Below are 19622 nucleotides of genomic sequence, written 5' to 3' on the forward strand. Positions count from 1 at the left end.
TCTTCATAACTACATGGAAAGATTCAACAAAACATGCATAGACATACAAAGTCTACCAACAGAAGCTGCCATCATGGGCCTCATAAATGGCCTATGAAAAGGACCATTTAGCCAATCTATATCAAAGAAGTACCCGGCATCCTTAGACGAAGTACAAGAACGGGCACAGAAGTACATCAACATGGAGGAGAATTCTCGACTTGGGGAAGCCTCGAGGTTCGGTTCAGCCTACCGAGATAAAGATAAAGAATCCAAGAAAAAAGAAGATCGCTCCGGAGAGAAAATAAAAAATATCATAACTACACCCCTCTTAGGGTATCCTTGGTAGATATTTACAAAGAAGTCTGCCATACGGAAAAAATACCCCCAGCTCGGCCACTTAAAGGCAAAAGGAGAGGAGGAAATTGGAACGAATACTGTGAGTATCATCGAGTTCGAGGACATTCCACCAACGAATGCTTTGACTTAAAAAATGTCATAGAGAAATTAGTAAGGGAAGGAAAACTAGATCGGTTCCTGGCCAATCGGGACGAAGAACCAAGAAAAAGAAGAAGGGATTAAGATGTCGGACGAACTGAACGATCACCCCGCACACCGGAAAGACATGTCCACATGATACACGGCGGATTTGTTGGAGGAGGAATCTCCAAATCATCCCGCAAGCGACACCACAAAGAAGTATACCATGTCGAAGGTAAGAAGGAGGCGCCAGACATCCCAGCAATCACGTTTACCAAAGAAGATGCATCTGGAATCATCTCAGGACATGACGACCCCATGGTCATCACAATCATATTGGCAAACTCCAATCTCCACCATACATTAATTGACCAAGGGAGCTCCGCCGACATCTTATTCAAAACTGCCTTCGACAAGCTCGGCTTAGAAGAAAAAGAGCTGAGAGCATACCCGAACAGCCTGTTCGGACTTGGGGATACCCCAGTACAGCCACTGAGATACGTATCATTACATACAACCTTCGGAAATGGGAACCAATCCAGAACACTCAAGATAGACTATATCGTGGTTGACGTAAGCTCAGCCTACAATGCCTTAATAGGTCGGGCAACATTAAATCAACTCGGCGTAATAGTTTCAACTCCACACCTGTGTATAAAATTCCCAACTGCAGAAGGGATAGCTACAATAAAAGCAGATCAAAAGATGGCGCATCGCTGTTATAACGAAAGTCTAAACCTCCGAGGCGAAGGAGGAGAGTTCCACACAATCGAACTCGGCAGAGATCAGAGATGAGAAGAACTCCGCCCACGACCCGAAAGAGAAATCGAAAGAGTCCAAATCGGAGATACCTCGGATAAAACAACTAATATTGGCACGATCCTAAAAGGAGACGCAAATGAATCACTAATACGGTTCCTACGAGATAATGTTGATCTCTTCGCATGGAAAGCTGCCGACATGCCAGGCATAGATCCCGAACTAATGAGCCACAAGTTGGCAGTCTACTCAGGATCCCGGCCGGTACAACAAAGACGAAGAAAACTCAGGCCAGAACGGTCTCAGGCTGTAGAAGAACAAGTACAAGCACTACTAGAGGCAGGGTTCATAAGAGAAGTTAAATACCCACTATGGCTAGCAAACGTCGTCTTGGTGAGAAAGTCAAATGGGAAGTGGCGAATGTGCACCGACTACACCGACCTCAACAAAGCCTGCCCAAAAGACCCTTATCCACTCCCAAGCATCGATGCTCTAGTAGATGCCTCATCGGGGTATAAGTATCTCTCGTTCATAGATGTATACTCAGACTACAACCAGATCCCAATGTATCCACTGGATCAAGAAAAAACCTTGTTTCTCACACCAAAAGCAAATTATTGCTACATCGTAATGCCTTTCGGCCTTAAGAATGCAGGAGCCACTTATCAAAGGCTAATGAATAAAGTCTTCTCAGACCACATCGGAAAAATCATGGAGGTCTATGTGGATGACATGTTGATAAAGACACAAAGTAAAGAAACATTACTAACCGATTTGGTTCAAGTGTTCAACACCATACGGAAGCACGGCATGCGACTCAACCCGACTAAATGCACCTTCGCAGTGGAAGCAGGTAAATTCTTGGGCTTTATGCTCACACAAAGAGGAATCGAGGCAAATCCAGATAAATGCCAAGCCATACTCAACATGAAAAGCCCAACCTGCGTCAAAGAGGTACAACAACTCAATGGGAGATTGGCGGCCTTGTCCAGATTCCTAGCAGGGTCAACAATAAGATCCCTCCCCTTCTACGCTACCTTAAGGAAGGGAAAAAACTTCGAGTGGACAACAGAATGTGAACAAGCCTTCCGAGACTTCAAAGAATTCTTGGGACAGTCCCCCATCCTATCTCGACCACAAGAGGGAGAACCACTCATACTGTACCTCGCAATAGGAAGTCAGGCAATAGCCTCATCACTAATTAGAGAAGATGAAGGGGGACAACAACCCGTCTACTTCATTAGTAAAGCACTACAGGGGTCAGAGCTGAACTACCAGAAAATAGAGAAGTTTACCTAGGCTCTGATACTCGCATCCCGACGACTTCTCCCATACTTCTAAGCACACACTATTAAAGTTCGGACCAACCAGCCCATAAAAGGGATATTGCAGAAAACAGATCTAGCAGGAAGAATCCTACAGTGGGCAATCGAGTTGTCCGAGTTCGACCTCCAATACGAGACGCGGACAGCCATCAAATCACAATACCTAGCCGACTTCATCGCAGAATTCACAGACACCACGAAAATCCCCATAGAGTGGAACATATACGTGGACGGTTCCTCGAATAAAACTGGAAGCGGTGCAGGTGTGATAGTCGAAAGCAACCTAGGAACTCAACTTGAGCTTTCCCTGAAATTCGGATTCCCGGCCTCAAACAACCAGGCAGAATATGAAGCGTTATTAGCTGGTTTGAAGCTGGCTAGGGAAGTTGGAGCTCATAAACTCAACATCTACAGTGACTCACAAGTCGTTACCTCGCAAATAACGGGAAGCTACCAAGCCAAAGATCCTACCATGAAAAAATATTTGGATATAACTAAAGAACAACTCGGACAACTTGGGGAATATAGGATCTGCCACATACCCCGCGAGCAAAATGCCTGAGCTGACGCACTCTCAAAATTAGTCAACACCAAACCAGGGGGCAACAATAGAAGCCTCATCCAGGAAATACTGCAGAACCCATCAATATCGGAAGAAGAAAAAATCCTAGCCATAACAGGTCGGGATCAAGGATGGATGACCTCCATAATTAACTACCTCAAAACAGAAGCGCTCCCCACAAACGAAAAGGAGGCAAAGAGGTTAAAAAGGGAGACACAGTACTACACTATTATAAACAACACCCTATACAAAAGAGGGATCTCAACACCATTGTTAAAATGCGTACCGACCTCCAATACAAAGGAAGTCTTAGAGGAAGTACACAGCGGCATTTGTGGCAATCATCTCGGAGCGCAAGTTCTCGCCAAAAAGGTACTCCGAGCGGGATTCTATTGGCCAACTCTACAAAAGGAAGCTACCGAATTTGTAAAGACATGTCCACCATGTCAGAAGCATGCCAACTTTTACATCGCCCCGCTGGAAAAGCTCATCAGCGTAACCTCACCCTGGCCATTTGCAAAGTAGGGACTCGATCTTCTCGGACCCTTTCCCCAGGGATTGGGACAAGTCAAGTTCCTCATAGTAGGGGTAGACTACTTCACAAAATGGATCGAGGCAGAATCCCTAGCCAATGCCACTACTCAAAGAAGTCGGAAATTCCTATATAGGAACATCATTACAAGGTTCGGGGTCCAATACTCCATCACCACGGATAATGGCACCCAATTCACAGATGCAAGCTTCAGAAAACTAGTAGCCGACTTGAACATAAAACACCAGTTCACCTCCGTCGAACATCCCCAAGCCAATGGACAAGCCGAAGTAGCCAACAAAGTCATATTGGCTGGGCTGAAATGGAGACTACAAGAAGCAAAGGGAGCTTGGGCCGAGGAACTTCCACAAGTCCTATGGGCGTATCGAACAACTCCACATTCCACTACGAACGAATCACCATTTTGATTAACATACAGAGTGGAGGCAATGATTCCAATAGAAGTTGAGGAAGGGTCTCCCCGGGTAGTCCACTACAATGAACAAACCAACTCTCAACTTCAAAGAGAAGAGCTCGACCTACTTCCGAAAATCCAAGAGAGAGCTCGGATTAGAGAAGAAGCACTAAAGCGGCGAATAGCTTCCAGATATAATCAAAAGGTATTGCCAAGAGGTTTCGCTGAGAATGATCTCATCTTAATCCGAAATGATATTGGAACAACTCAACCCGGAGAAGAAAAGCTGGCAGCCAACTGGAAAGGACCCTACCGAGTCACAGAAGTACTTGAGAAGGGCTACTACAGACTGTCCGAACTCGAGGGACGAGAACTCCCCAGATCATGGCACGCCTGTAACCTAAGAAGGTACTATAGTTAGATAAAGGTCTCATCACAAGATGCAGTCTTTTTCCTGAAAAGGTTTTTTAATGAGGCGTCAAAATTGAGATTTAATCCGACTTAAGGGTATGAAAAACTTCTGCCTGTATATATTTGCACTTTCTTTAAATAAAATACATTTCAGATATTCTACAAATTCCCAAGACGCATTAATCTGAAGCATTCATCGTCCGTAAAGCAACGGATCGAACAGAAAGTGAAGAACAGATTCACTATACGATCTTGATAGGAATGATCGACCGACAAAGGTGAAAACGCGATTCACCTAAAGGTCAATTAAACCAGGACAGACACCACCATCTACAAATCGGCAAAAGATGAACACAGAATAATGCAAGAAGTTATCGAAAGTGATCCCAAAAAGAACCTGACGAGGTCTCATGGATTGCTATATAATAACTTAAAAATACTGGCCGACACTAAAAAGTTGAACCAAGTCAATCCAAGTTATCAGCAAATCCCTGGAAAGAGGTCTGGCCAACCCTATTAAAGAGGAATTGCTATAACTTAGAAGAGATTGACCTAACGAAGTCGGTCTCCTACAAAGACAAGTTGTAAAAGTAATCCCTGAAAGAGACCTAATAAAGGTCCAAGATAGAGGATTACAAAAACAACTTAGAAGAGATCGACCTAACGAAGTCGGTTTCTTACAAGACAAGTTGTAAAAGTAATCCCTGAAAGAGACCTACCAAAGTTCCAAGAAAGAGGATTACAAAAACAACTTAGAAGAGATCGACCTAACGAAGTCGGTTTCTTACAAAACAAGTTGTAAAAGTAATCCCTGAAAGAGACCTACCAAAGTTCCAAGAAAGAGGATTACAAAAACAACTTAGAAGAGATCGACCTAACGAAGTCGGTCTCCTACAAGACAAGTTGTAAAAGTAATCCCTGAAAGAGACCTAACAAAGGTCCAAGAAAGAGGATCACAAAAAAAACTTAGAAGAGATCGACCTAACGAAGTCGGTCTCCTACAAGACAAGTTGTAAAAGTAATCCCTAAAAGAGACCTAACAAAGGTCCAAGAAAGAGGATCACAAGAACAACTTAGAAGAAATCGACCCAACGAAGTCAGTCTCCTACAAAACAAAATAATTCCTGAAAGAGACCTGAACACGGTCCAAAAAAAATAGGATTATCAAAAAACTCGACAGAGTCTGGTATGACGAAGTTGGCCCGAAAAGGATAAAGTTACAAAAGGCAAAACCTCAAAAAAGATTTGAACAAGATCTAAGAAAAAAAGGATCACCTGGTAACGAAACGGGAACCGACATGAAGAAATCGGACTGAAGCTACAAAAAGTTATAAAAAGTAATCCCAAGGGGTTGCTTGAAAAGATCACTTGAGAAGATCAACCAACAGAGGGGAGATAATTCGATCTGATAGACCTTGACCTCGCCACAAAAGCAATCAAAAGAGGATGGATAAAAAACAACTCTGAAAATCCCAGGTAAATGATAAAGAAAGCTGCAAGCCAGCATATCATAGTTATCATAAAACAAAGACTCAACAGGTCGCTTGAAAGCCAACCCCAAGAGCCAGAGAAACCATTTTTTTTTTCAAAATAAAGTTGCTAAAACTAGCAACTGGAGTATCAACAGTCAACAAAGCATCATTTACAAAAAAAGAGTTCAAAGCCCACAAACCGGGCTATTTACACAAATACTTAAAAAAAGAAGTCAACCAAGATCGGGAGCCTTCCCGGTAGCATCAGTACGGGGAGAAGGAAGGCAAGTCTGAATAGGCACAGCATCTACAGATCCATCATCCCGGTTCAGAATCTGGCAATCCGGATCGGACGTAACGGGAGGAACCGAGGAGGTCGACACTTTAAGAGAAGGCACTGGGGGAGGGTCAGCATCATCATCATCCTGGTCATCAGGGACAATCTTACCATCCCTCACAACATTATCCAGGCTGACGAGAGTCAAGTCGGCATCAGGAGCAACAATCCGGAACTGCTCCATCAGGTTCTCGGAGGCAGCAGTTACACAGCCCACAAGGTGATCCTGAATCTCGGCATAATTAACCCAAGCAGTTTCCAAATCATCCCGGAGATGCATTAATTCCTATAAGCTGAGACATAGCCATCCTTATGCTTCAAGGCTATGTCCTCAGCCAACTTCAAAGAAGCAGCCAGGGCAATAGAGCTGGCCTTCTCTCCCTCCGGCTCCTTCTCCACCTTTGCCAACTTCACCTCCAACTCATCCTTCAGACCCTTGATCCGATCAAATTCTGACTTGGCCTCCTCCATGAAGGATTTTGTGGCATGAATCGGGATCCCCTGAACTGTTCGGAAAATAGCCGCACCCATATGAGCCATTTCACACTACTTTTAGTGATAAAATCCAGTGCTGAAGAAGAGACACGTCGTCCATGGAAAGCCCACCATAGGGGCAATTTGTTGGTCAACAAACTCGATAGCATCAAAATCCAGGGCATCCAGGTTAAAGGGCTCGGATGTTTTTTGCTTTTTTAAGGGAGTAACACCAGAAGCAATGGCAGAAGTCTGTGGAGGATCGACCTGACGAAACCGAGGAGTAGGAATTGCTTTCCTCGGCCCAAGAGAACTCAGCACAGGAGGCTTCACTAGGACCTGAGAAGATCCCTCGCCGGCCACTTTGGCCAAGATGTTCAGAGCAGCAGTTGCCTTCTTTGCCTTTTTAAAGGCCTTCATGGAGTCGTTGTTCTTTGACATCTCTGCAAATATAGAATTAGCCACAACAAAGAGTTACGGTCACAACAAGAGGAAGAAAAAATTAAGAAACAAGTATAAGAGACAAGTCAGACAAGTACCCAAAATAGTCCGAACCAAGGACGGGTCATTCAAAAACCATTTTGTATGAAGATGGGGTGGTTTCCCTCATAGATCCTCAAGAACAACAACAAAGGCACGCTAAACATCATCAAGCATCTCCCAGGTATAGCGAGACACTCTCACATCCCTCTACCACTCTAGAGGGAAAGAAGGCTCATCATTTTCATCAAGAAAAAAGGGGCGGGTCCCTTCGACAGCACGAACCTTAAAGAAGTAATTCTTGAAGTCCTTAAAGGACTCATCATACATAGAAAAAACTTTGTGGCTCTGGGCGGACCTAAAGGAAACCCAGGAAGCTTTCTTTTTTGAAGAACCGCCAGGCTTGGCGGAAACAAACAAATAAAGAAAAAGAGTCTGGGAAGGTGTTACATCTAATTCACGGTAGAGAAGTTGAAAAATCTTAATAAAACCCCAGGAATTAGGGTGAAGCTGGGATGGGGCAATATTACACGACCACAACAGGTCGGTCTCGAAAGCAGTAAAAGGAAAAGTAACGTTCAACTGGCTGAAGAAGTATTCATAGGCATAGAAGAAGGGACGCTCCCTCTCAATGGAAGTCGGAAAACAAACTCTCTCATTAGAATCAGGAGCAACAAGCTCGTAATCCTCCTCACGGGCATTGTTATCACAAATCCTATGGCGCTTTCTCAGCTCTGTGTAAAACTCAGCATCCACAACAGAAACACACAACAAAACAAGGGAGTCCAGCCAATCAGACATCCCCTCGGGAACTCTGGAAGACATCTCTACAATGTTATTGCGAGAAGACATAAGGCCAACTAACCCTACAAGTAAGAAAAGAAGATGGGGTTACCACAAACATCTCGGACAAAGGAAGAAAACAACTCGGTCAATATTTCTCAGGCGATGGAACAAAGAAAAAGGAAAACCCCAAGACTCAAACCAAAGTCCTGGGGTATCCTTTGGAGGCAGTAACAAAGCAAGGTTTCCAGAAATCAATCTACAAGCTTACATCCCAGCATGTCTCAAAAAGAAATTCAAAAAATAGCAAACACCTTTCTTCAAGGAGAAATACAAAAAATCGTTACATTCTACCAAACACGCCAAGCAGAGACCATTAAAGATGCAACCTTTTTTTTTTCAAGATCAGACAAAGAGCAAATCTCCAAACAAAGCGAGGAACAGACGCAGATTTTTTTCAAGTATCAGGCAGGAAAAAACCACAAGCAACAATAAAACCCTAGAAAGCCTCAACGGAAAAGCCAAGAGAATGCATAAAAGAAAGACAGGAAAAACATGTTACAGTGACAAGCAAATACAAGACCTCGAAAAGATTCAAACTTTCAAACATGCAAAATCAAAGCTTCACCAAAAATTGAAAACGAAGCTACAAGAAAGCCAGTACTTACCTGGAAAAGAACAGCAAGCTTCAAGGAAATTGAAGATGGAGACGAAATCTGGGACGCCCTCTCACAAGCAAAAACGCGAACAAGAGCAATGTCGCAGAAGAGAAAACACGAAAACTACAAAAACTCCAAGAGAAAGCAGAAGTGCAAACAAAAGAACAGAAAGCAAAGAGAGCAAAGAAAAGAAGTTACGAAAAGGCTAAAGGAGAGAAATCGTTTCCGGGTTTTCAAAATCAAAGTAAAGAGCCAAAGGGAAACGGGGCAATTAATGCTCAAATTAAAGAAGGCATTAAACCCTCGCACGTTCCCAAAAAAGTGCCGATATAAAAGCGCGCGTTTTTTTAGAAGAAACGTTCTACATTCAAAGCTGCTACAAAGGAAATCGACAAAATGTTCGAGTTCGGCTTCACCAAAGAAAGACCGAAGACAAGGACTCGATCTCAAAAAGAAGACCGAGCTCAAGCAGGAGCACTGTTCATATCCTGGGTCGAGTTGTCTAACCCGGGATGTTCTACAGACAAAGCGACCGACCTCTTCAGGTCAGGACAATCCGACCTCTTCTCAAAGAGCTCGGCCAAGTCACGAGAAAGCCCAAACAAAGGACCCAAATAGAGGAACATGTCCCAGGTCCTAAGGCAGCCCAAGCCTACAAGAGAAGGGCGGTTTCCTTGAAGATAAGATGACCTCACTTGAAGATAAGATAAAGATAAGATAAGATAACTAACTTATCTTATCCACAGGAGGCCGCATCTCACCATTATAAATACACTGGAGCACCCATGTATAACTCATATTCTGATCCTACTTAATACCTGCTTAATACCCTTGCTAACTTAAGCATCGGAATCCCTTGCAGGTACCCCCCACCCTCCGGGGACGAAGGATCAACAGCACTTTCAGTTCCACAAGTCGGACACACCAGCTCCGGCCGCTATACACCTGCCGGACACGTCGGCTCCGACCAACACAGAAGATCTCGACCGAGATCGACCCACAGTTTCAGGTAACGCCCGGAACAGAACCAAAATAATAGTAGTGGACTACCATAGTGTTCGTGAAAAGTATTTGTCTGGTCTCATCCATCTTATGCCAGTTTATTCCAAAGATCAACTTGCTTATTTTCTTACCAAAGCTCTGTCACCGGGTCCTTTTCTTGAAAATATTTCCAAGCTAGAATTGTTAGATTTACACAATTCTAACTTGAGGGAGGGTGTTACCTAGATTATTTTTTTAATCAATAATAGGCTTACCATTATAATTTTTTAGTGAGAGTACATAAAGAGTACATAGTATAAAAGGTGTAATAACTCAACAAATATTTTTCAAGAAAATTTTTCATTCTCTTCAACTTATTTTTTTCTTCTTCTTCCTCCCTCTCTGCTCTCTTCACCCTTCTATACTTTCTCTTCCTTAATTCTCTAACATGTTGGAATACTTAGATGAACTTCTCTACGGAATGGTGGCTAGGTACGATAATAATCGTGGAGGAAAAATAATATCCTACAACAACATGACCATCTCCACTGTAAGCATCAACTTGATAATCAGATTCTTAGGATTTTTATGGAGGTTCAATACACTCTTCGCCTAGAGAATACGGGCATCAACATATCCGTACTCGACTGAAAGAGTGCCATTTGGCCATGTCAAAGAGTATTGTAACATTGATCCCAAAGAAACATAGGCTTCCGCCAAAGCATGCTACAGAGGACTCCGGCGTGGATAGCTTTGTCAGAAGAAGAAGACTTTGGTGTTATCTTTGGTGCTTTGATTTATGTCATGGCAAATAGTTTAATTTGGTACAAGTAGTTTTTGTTATTTGTATGTCTTTCCTAATTTCGATTAGTTTTTTAGGAATAGTACTTTCTAGGAATTTTGGTTTGCATATGATTTGGAAAATATTTGTTGAATTATTACGCCTTATATATTATGTACTCTTTATGTACTCTCACTATAAAAATTACAATAATAAACCTATTATTGATAAAAAACTTATGCTTTTAAGAAAACACAAATACATTTTTAAAAAGTTTTACCAAACCAAATTTAAATAAAAGTTTTATTATTTACTTTTCTAAAGAATATACAAATACTTTTGTAAATATTACTATTGGTATAAGTTGTAAGGAGACAATTACGACGCAAATTTCATTTTGCGAAATATTAATTTGGGCAACGGATTCCTTATTTTCACTTTTGTGTGGGAGTACCATTAACCATAGTAAAAATATTTACGAATAGAACCCCACTTTTTTGTTTTTGAAAGAACTAAAAATAAGACATTTATCCCTTCATATTTTTAGTTTTTCAGAATCCCCCTTTCCTTTAACGTCCTCATGTTAGCTACTAATACCATCACGCCGCACTACACTTTCAGTTCGGTCTGTGTTCTTGTTCTTCACTATCACGTTAATCTGCTAGGTTTCTCGAGTATCGTCGCCAATTCTATTCCTAAAGTAGCCGCACCATGCGTCGTCATTGCCTACGGACCCAAGACAGTGTCCTCACCTGCGTGGCAACCGGTACCATCAGCGTCAGTGAGGATTTTATTACCTTGTTCTCTATTTGACTTTCATACCAAAACATACGGTTTTTTTGTTGTGTCCTTCACTTAGCAAAATATGCCACAATTTTCTTTCTCTTTCTTAGGTTTTCAATTACTAATAATGATGTGTGTATTTTAAAACTTCTATTATATATGCAGGTACTGTTTATGGGACATATGATGCGATTTTGCTGAGTCCTTGATTATGATTAAATTATTGAATTTAATTGTTGTGATTTTGTTGGTAGAAACTATTTTAATTTCTAACTGAATAAAGTTTCTAATTTTTTCTTATTTGAAGTTTAACCTCTGTTGTGGAAGTAGAACAATAGTTGTGAAGAACTAAAATACAATACATGGTGTCTTATCTGAGAAAACTCATTGGATTAGGAGTAAATTTTAGAGATTGTATAAGTAGGAAGTTAAAGATGTTTCTGAGGATGCTGATTTGTTGAGTAAAATAAAATAAAATAAGAAAGATGAATGAGGGAAGGGATTTGTTGATTTTATCTTATGATGCCTTTTGTAACTTGTTAGTTTAAACTTCAAAAATTTTTAAATTTTAGGAACGTGATGTTGAATGCATATTTATTTTCTCTCTCTCTTTTATAATTGGAACTCCTATGTATTATTGTACTTTTGTTGTAATTCTTTATTTTTCATAGCATTTTGGTTCTGGCACAAAATTTTGTCTATACTATTGTAGCTGGTTGTTTGTTTTGCATTTAAAAATTAATAAGATTAATTGCTTGTCAAAACAAGATTTAAGACCAATTTCTTTAGTGATGTACAACTTGCCAAATTGTTTTTGAGTTTGTTTTATATAAGCAATCATGGAGTTAATTTTTTTATATTCTATCATGTCATGTTCCAAAAGTTTCTTTAAGAAACTCAATAGTCACAAATTTGTGGGGTGTTCAATGCCTTGTGTATTTAGATAACAAGACTATAATATGCCAAGAAAGCAAAGCACATGTGGTGGTGATACCAAACTTTAATAAGGACAAGTTTGTTGATTTTCTAAACATGTTTGTGGAGAAGCATACTCAATGGTTCAAAGATTGCTAGTTTCAACAATATTGCATTACAGTGAAACTTGTTGTTTTTGCCATTTAAACAAGTTTTAACAGATTTCAATCTTGAGTCCAAGGTTTTAGTTGGTTTATAAGGGGGCATATCCTATGCTTTATTGAGATTTTGAGGCACTTGAGATTTGAGAACCGGTTGGTTTTCTCTGTTATTGACATTTTTATTTGCAGTTGATAGAAACTAGTTCTTGGAGAATTTTATATATAGCTTGTTACGTACATTAATTAAAAAAAACTTACTCTTTAGTTATCTTATATTTTTTAGCTTTTACGTATTATTTGGGGCTATGATAGATGTGCTCATCCTAAATGGGGACACGGTGCTTTGGCAGAGTAATGTATGTTTTTTCAACTTTTTTTTAGCTTTTGTAATTTCTATCGTATTTGATTTTTATAATTTAAGGATGATTAGCTTTTGTAATTTCTATCATTTTTAAACTTTAGAATTTTTACTCGTGTTTTAACAAGCAGTAATAGGTTGATGAAATCATTAATAATTTTTTAACAAGCTATTGTGGATGGCATGATTCAATTCTTTGGATATCTAAACTAACGTTGATATTGAATCCAAGATTAAGGAATTAGAAACGTGAATCAAGCTAAGCAAGTACAACATGCTCGCATATATAATTGCCACTATAGCTGATTTTAGCTCAATTTCCAGGTTTTTTTCAAACATAAAAAAACTAATAATCAACATTACACATTTGTTTTCAGAGAACACCAGCTTGTCTCTTACAACGCTGAAAAACCACTCATTAATCACGATACATTTATACTCATCATTTTAACGATGTAAAGGTCGTGCCACACCAAAAAAACTCAACTATAGTTAGCTTAAAAAATAGAATCTCAAAATATAACCAAAGACATAATTATGCACAGGCGCACAGTAGTGCCAATCACAACTACATTTAGGCTAAGCTTTTCACATGATATCCGACAATTTCGCGTGAGATAGTTTGGTGTCTCTAAGTTCACATACAGGCCCTATATCCTCGGCAAGAGGGAGTATCGTCGACAGTCAAGTCTTTTACCTTACGATTTTAACTCTACCTGAGGAAATTAAATTATCACTTACAAAGGAACAATCAACTACCTACAATGAAAATCACAAGCATGCATAGTAGACTTATTGGTCACAACAACAAAGCAATAAGCAATATAAATCACATTACCCTGCAAAGAAATAAAGCTCGGTTTAAAGAAAATAACCAAAACTAATTGGAGTAAAAAATGTAAGGTCATAAAAGAATTGCTCCTATACATATGTATGTAAACAGTAAATGTAATAAATATAACAGTAACATCCCAAGTAGATACTTAGTAATGCTTAGTTAAAAAAAAGTAGATTATACTTTGTAGCATACTCAATAAGTAGAGCCTAGGAGCTAAGATCCCAAAAATTACATGAAGTTGAATAAAGGTTACTTGATCATGCAAGAGAGAATAAATGAATCCATAATAAAAAATTACTTGAAAGTTGAAAAGATACATCTTACTGTCTTCTTACCTTTATGCAATGTATCAACAAAAATAATAATTATCCTATATCCCACTCAATGAGAGTCTGCTACATGGATGAAATAGTGATATTACACCCTCAACTTTGAATATACTTTAATCCCCAACAACCATATTAGAAAGAAAGAGACTCATCTCAAATTATGAATCATCACGTTTAAATATTCAATGTATTTTCTTATCTCATTATCCACAATTAAAATATGACTACAATAGAAAAATATGACTTTGCTGATTTTATAAATATGAGCAAGTTAGAGATATGATACACATATAATTACATAAAAACAAGTAATAGTCATAATACAAAAGTTAAAGTTCTTACTTGCAGATAGCGAGGACCTTGGGGAGAAGTGATAGGAGAGAAAAGGTCTTCTCAACACCCTTGACAGACTTAAAGAGCAGCAAGTATGAAACTACACTAATGAGGACAGGGACAGTTTCAACAACAAGCTGAGTAAAAGAAATAGATACTCAATCACAATGTAAATAATTTGATGTGTATAAACATGTGAAAATGCTAAGAATTGTGTTTTGAATATAATGATCCACCCAAGTGGCAAGACAATGTCAAACACAAGAATCAAGAACAATTTCCAATTCAACTTAATGAATGAATATTGAATAGAGTTGAAAAAAAAATTAAAAAAAATTTGCTAGTTGTTACTTCTGATGCAAATCATGTTAAGAGTGAGGTATAAGCCACATTTGGCAATTTTTCATAATCTAACTTAATCAATTTGTGTCAACTATAAGAATCAATAACAGTACACTGGAATTAGCTACTCTCCTAGGAATTAGAATTAAATATTCTCCCTTAAAGCACATAACTTTTAAAACACAGAAATTCTTAGATTATTTACTTGCAAAGTGGAACAATATCTCGTTCAATTTCTCGAGTCCAGAGCAACCACTTCAATTGTACGGCTATAATAGGATGATGAATAACTTGCTTCAAATAAGAGAAGAAATAGAGTTTCGTCTTCGACAGAGACGACAGCGAGACACGGCGAGATCACCCAACAGCGACAATGAGATATACCAAGACACGGTGAGGAGTAGATTATCAGCGACAACTGCAAGACAAGGTGAGGAGTAGACTATCAGTGACAACTCACAGTGAAGAACAGATAACGAGCGATGACGCAGGGTGGAGTGCAGAAAACGAGCAATGACGCAGGGCGAGGAGCATAGAACCAACGACCGCGGAAGGAGAGGGAGAGAGAACGAGTGGCGGTGATTGAAAGGGAGGAACCCTAACTGAGCAGAAGTGTCTTTTTTCTTTAAAATTCTGATTTAAGAGGAAAAGGAAGAATGTCTAAAAAGAAAAAAGTATTGGTGCAAATATCTAATTATTGATTTAAAAAAAATGGGGTTCTATTCTTAAATATTTTTACTATGGTTAATGATACTCCCATATAAAAGTGGGAGTAACGAATCCGTTGCCATTAATTTGAATTTGTTGATAGCAACAAACTTTTATTTATGTCTTTTTAAAAATTATTATATTTTTCCAAAAACAAAAGGAACTTTTATTTTTAGGCATTTTTCGTTGTATATTATTGTGATTTTTTAAGTTTTAATTAAATTTTTTTATTAAAAAATGAAATATTAACAATTTCATTGCATTAAAAAAAAGAAACTGATCTTAATAAATATTCTTACAACACATATTAATAGCACCGCATTACAATATATAATAAGTTTCTATGAAATAGCACTGTAATAAAATTTTTCATTTTTCAGCAATTATTAATGAAGTCTTGTGCACAGTAGACTTAAACCTTAAAATGGTCTTTGAGACTGGCGTCGTGCATTAAAATCGTCTTTAAGATTCTAATTGTATTAATTATGTTCCTGAGATTGACAAAAGTGACATTAGTCTCTATCTCGTTTTTCATTAATGACATGATGACATAGCTTGATGACGTAGACTGTTAGTAACACGTCACTCCATAGCTTAGACACGTGTAATAGTATGATGATGTGGTGACCAGTGACACGTGACATGCTGATGTGGGTTGTGCCACGTGTCACAATGTTATTTGGCCACGTGTCCATTTATGCCACGTGTTGCAACAGTATTCGTCTATGTGTCGTCCATTATGTCATCATTGTAGATACACTAAATTAGTCTCTCACTTTGTATTAAGTGACTCATTTTAGTCCCTGAAATTGAATGTCGTACACCAAACTAGTCATTTCACCAGTTTTTTTTTTTTTTAATTTAAAATTTTTAATATCTTAGATGTACTAATTTCAATTCTATTTTTTTATACATCGTATAAATACAAGTGCTTTCATTTTAAGATTTTAGTTTTAATTATATAATTTTTTCTATAATAATTTAACATTGGTAAATTTTGTAATATAAAAGTATGTTATTATAAAAAAGGAATTATATGATTGATTAGACACATTTTTCATCAAAAACATGTATTTTTAACAAGAAATTAATAATTAAAATAAACATTTTCTGTTCTTATAAAATACATGTTTCCATTGTGTGTAAATGAGATAGACTGAAGGCACTTCAAGCACCTTCACTACCATCTCCGACCTCTTCAGTCTAGATAAAAGAGGTCGGAGATGGTAGTGAGGACGCTTGAAATGCCTTCACATCAACTCCAAGACGGCAGTTAGGGGCATCCGCAAGAGAAAAAATATTTTATAAAAGCATTGAAAGAGGTCAGAGATGGTAGTGAGGGTGCTTGAAATGCCTTCACGTCAACTCTAAGACGGTGGTTAAGGGTATCTGTAAGAGAAAATATTTTATAAAAGCACTTGTATTTGAATAACATACATGTGAAAAAATAGAATTGAAATTAATGCATTCAAAGATATTACAAATTTTGAATTTATAAAAAATAAGAAAAAACTAGTAAAGAGACTAGTTTGGTGCACAACATTCAATTTCAAGGATTAAAACGAGTCACTTAATACAAAGTGAGGGACTAATTTAGTGCATTTACAATGATGACATAATGAGCGACACGTGGACGAATACTGTTGCACACGTGGCACAACCATCCACATAAGCATGCCACGTGTCACTGGTCACCACATCATCATACCATTACATGTGACTAAACCATGAAATGACATGTGTCACTAACAGTCTATGTCATCAAGCTATGTCATCACGTCGTTAATGGAATACGGGTCAGGGATTAACATGGTGCACTTTTGTCAATCTCAAAGATGTAATTAGTGCAATTAAAATATCAAAAATGATTTTAATGCACGATGCCAATCTCAAGAACCATTTTAGGTTTTAACTCGTACACAGTGTTAGTAACATATATATAATTGTGATATCCATGCGGTTATCGTTGCTAATTGTTTTTCAATCTCTTTCACGGATCCATATAGTGACTAATTGCCAATTTAAGAACTCGGTGCCTTATTAGTTATTTTATTTTTTTCACAATTAATTAGCCTATGTGTAATAATCTTGAAAGATTAAGAGAGCACAATCAATCATCATCACCAAAATGCAATGCACAATATAATAATAAATAGTTATCCGAATTAGTCCCCAAAAATTTTAAAAACAGATATTTTAGTCCCAAAAAAAATTAATATACAAATCAGTCCCCATGATTTTCCTCCGTCAGACATATTAGTCCCCAAGCTATTTTTCGGCATGACTCATCAACGAAAATTGCTGAATTGCCACGTTAAATCATACACGTGGTAGCTAAGTATCCACATGTGCAAAGAGGACAAAACAGTCCCAAAATATTTTAAATAAAACATCATCGTATTAATAGAAACACTTCTCACCTCTTTGCTTCCCTACATATGTCTTCATCTTCTTGAAAAGACATCAAACCCCACCATTCATCCCCTTTTTACATAGAAACCCTCTGCAACCTCATCTCCCACATCACTAACGTTACCGTCAACGTCAACATTAGGATTTCGTTCATTATCTTCACGGCCGTCACTGACTTCCGTTACCTTCGAATCACACGAAGCGTCGACGTGGATGCCAACGATTGCAATGACGCATCAACTCCAATACTCATATTTAAGCAAGTGAGCACATAATCTTCGTTAGGCTAAAAAAGTTTGTTATAGGTTACATTACTTGATTAATCAATTAATTTTGTTGGATGGTTAGGGTTTAGTGACTGTAGAAACTTCTATGTTGTAATGGTGTCATGTGTGTATGGGTTTTTTTGCAAGAATATATTTCACATTCAGTAATTATAAGCAACAAATAATGGTATATTTGTGTTTTTTAGTTTTGGTTTTGTTGAGTTTGGTCTATTTTAATTTCGTTTGTAGATGAAGTATTTTGTGGTTCCTATTTTTCACCATGGAGGTTACTTTATGCGAGATAATAACGATGTGTTGCTGTATATTGATCAAAAAGTGAACAAGTTTCTCAAAATGGACATTGACTTACTGTGTTTATTTGATTTGAAAACTCTGTTCAAAGGTTTGGGATATCATGATTAGAAAGCTATATTTTGGTTTGATTTTTCTGTCTCTGACCTCAAGTCTGGATTACATCCCATAGAAGGAGATGCTCAGATCAATGAGTTACATGCGTACAAAGAAAAGAACAAGGAGTGTCCAGAATTTGAACTACACTTTGATCACCCAATAATGTTGACTCCACTTGAGGATGAAGACCTTTATTTTGAACACGATCAATCCAATAGTTCTTTTAGTGATGAAAGTAGTGAAGATGAGTGTGTGGTGATCAGCAAGAAGACTGTTCGAAATGGAAAAAAAATAGACCATGAAGGAGATGTGCGGAAGAAGAAGTCAAATAAGAATATTAAAAGTAGGACTATAACTACAAAGAAGACTCAAGTGAGTAGCAAAAATACTAGTGGGCTAACATATCAGAGAAATAAAGATGGGCCTATTATGCTAACCCAAGTAGTGCTGCTAGGCCAACTACTACTTCTCAGCCAATTGGTTCTCGGCCAATTGGTTCTGCTAGGTCTAGTGTTGTTGCTGGTGGGACAAGTGAGACTGGTAGGCCTAAAAGTACTGCAACAAGATTTGCTAAGCCTAGTATTAATAATTCTGATGGACCACATTTTGGAGTTGATAGCATTAATGTTGATGAAGAGGATGAAAAGGACGAGGAGGAGATAGAAGAATCTGTATTTGACTGCGAGTCTAAGACATTATTAACTCTTGAGAGATCTGAGGATGAACGGGAGAGATATGAATTTTCACAGTTCAATGAGGGGGTTGGATTTCGTGAAGTTTATTTCGAGTTGGAAATGAAATTTCCAACCACTGAAACATTCAAGAATGCTTTGAAGGATCATGTTATATATGAAGGGAGAAAGATAAGATACATAAAAAATGACCAAAGGAGAGTTAGGTGTGACTGTGAACATGGTGTTGTGAGGATTAAAAAACCCAGAAAATCAAAGAATAAGAAAGAAAGAAATGTGGAGAATGCAAATGGGAAGGATACAAATGAGGATAATGGGGCTAAAGAGAATGTGAATGTGAATAACAATGTTGTCCAAACTAATAAAGAAAGTGATGTTGTCCAATCCAATAATGTTACTATTGTAAATGAAAATGGGCTCAATAGTGGGCCTGCAAACAGGTCACCTTGTCTATAGCTTATATATTGTGCATGGAATACTCAATTAAAGAGTTACCAGATAAAAACTTATATCTCAGAACACACTTGTGCTAGATAATTTGACAGCAACATAGCAAGTCAGAAATGGGTGGCAAAAAAGCTAGAAAAGAGGCTGCAAACTCAACCTCACATGACTCTTAATGAGGCATATGAGCACATCAAAAT

This window comes from Arachis duranensis, chromosome 9, assembly GCF_000817695.3.
Source record: "Arachis duranensis cultivar V14167 chromosome 9, aradu.V14167.gnm2.J7QH, whole genome shotgun sequence".
Classification (NCBI taxonomy): domain Eukaryota; kingdom Viridiplantae; phylum Streptophyta; class Magnoliopsida; order Fabales; family Fabaceae; genus Arachis; species Arachis duranensis.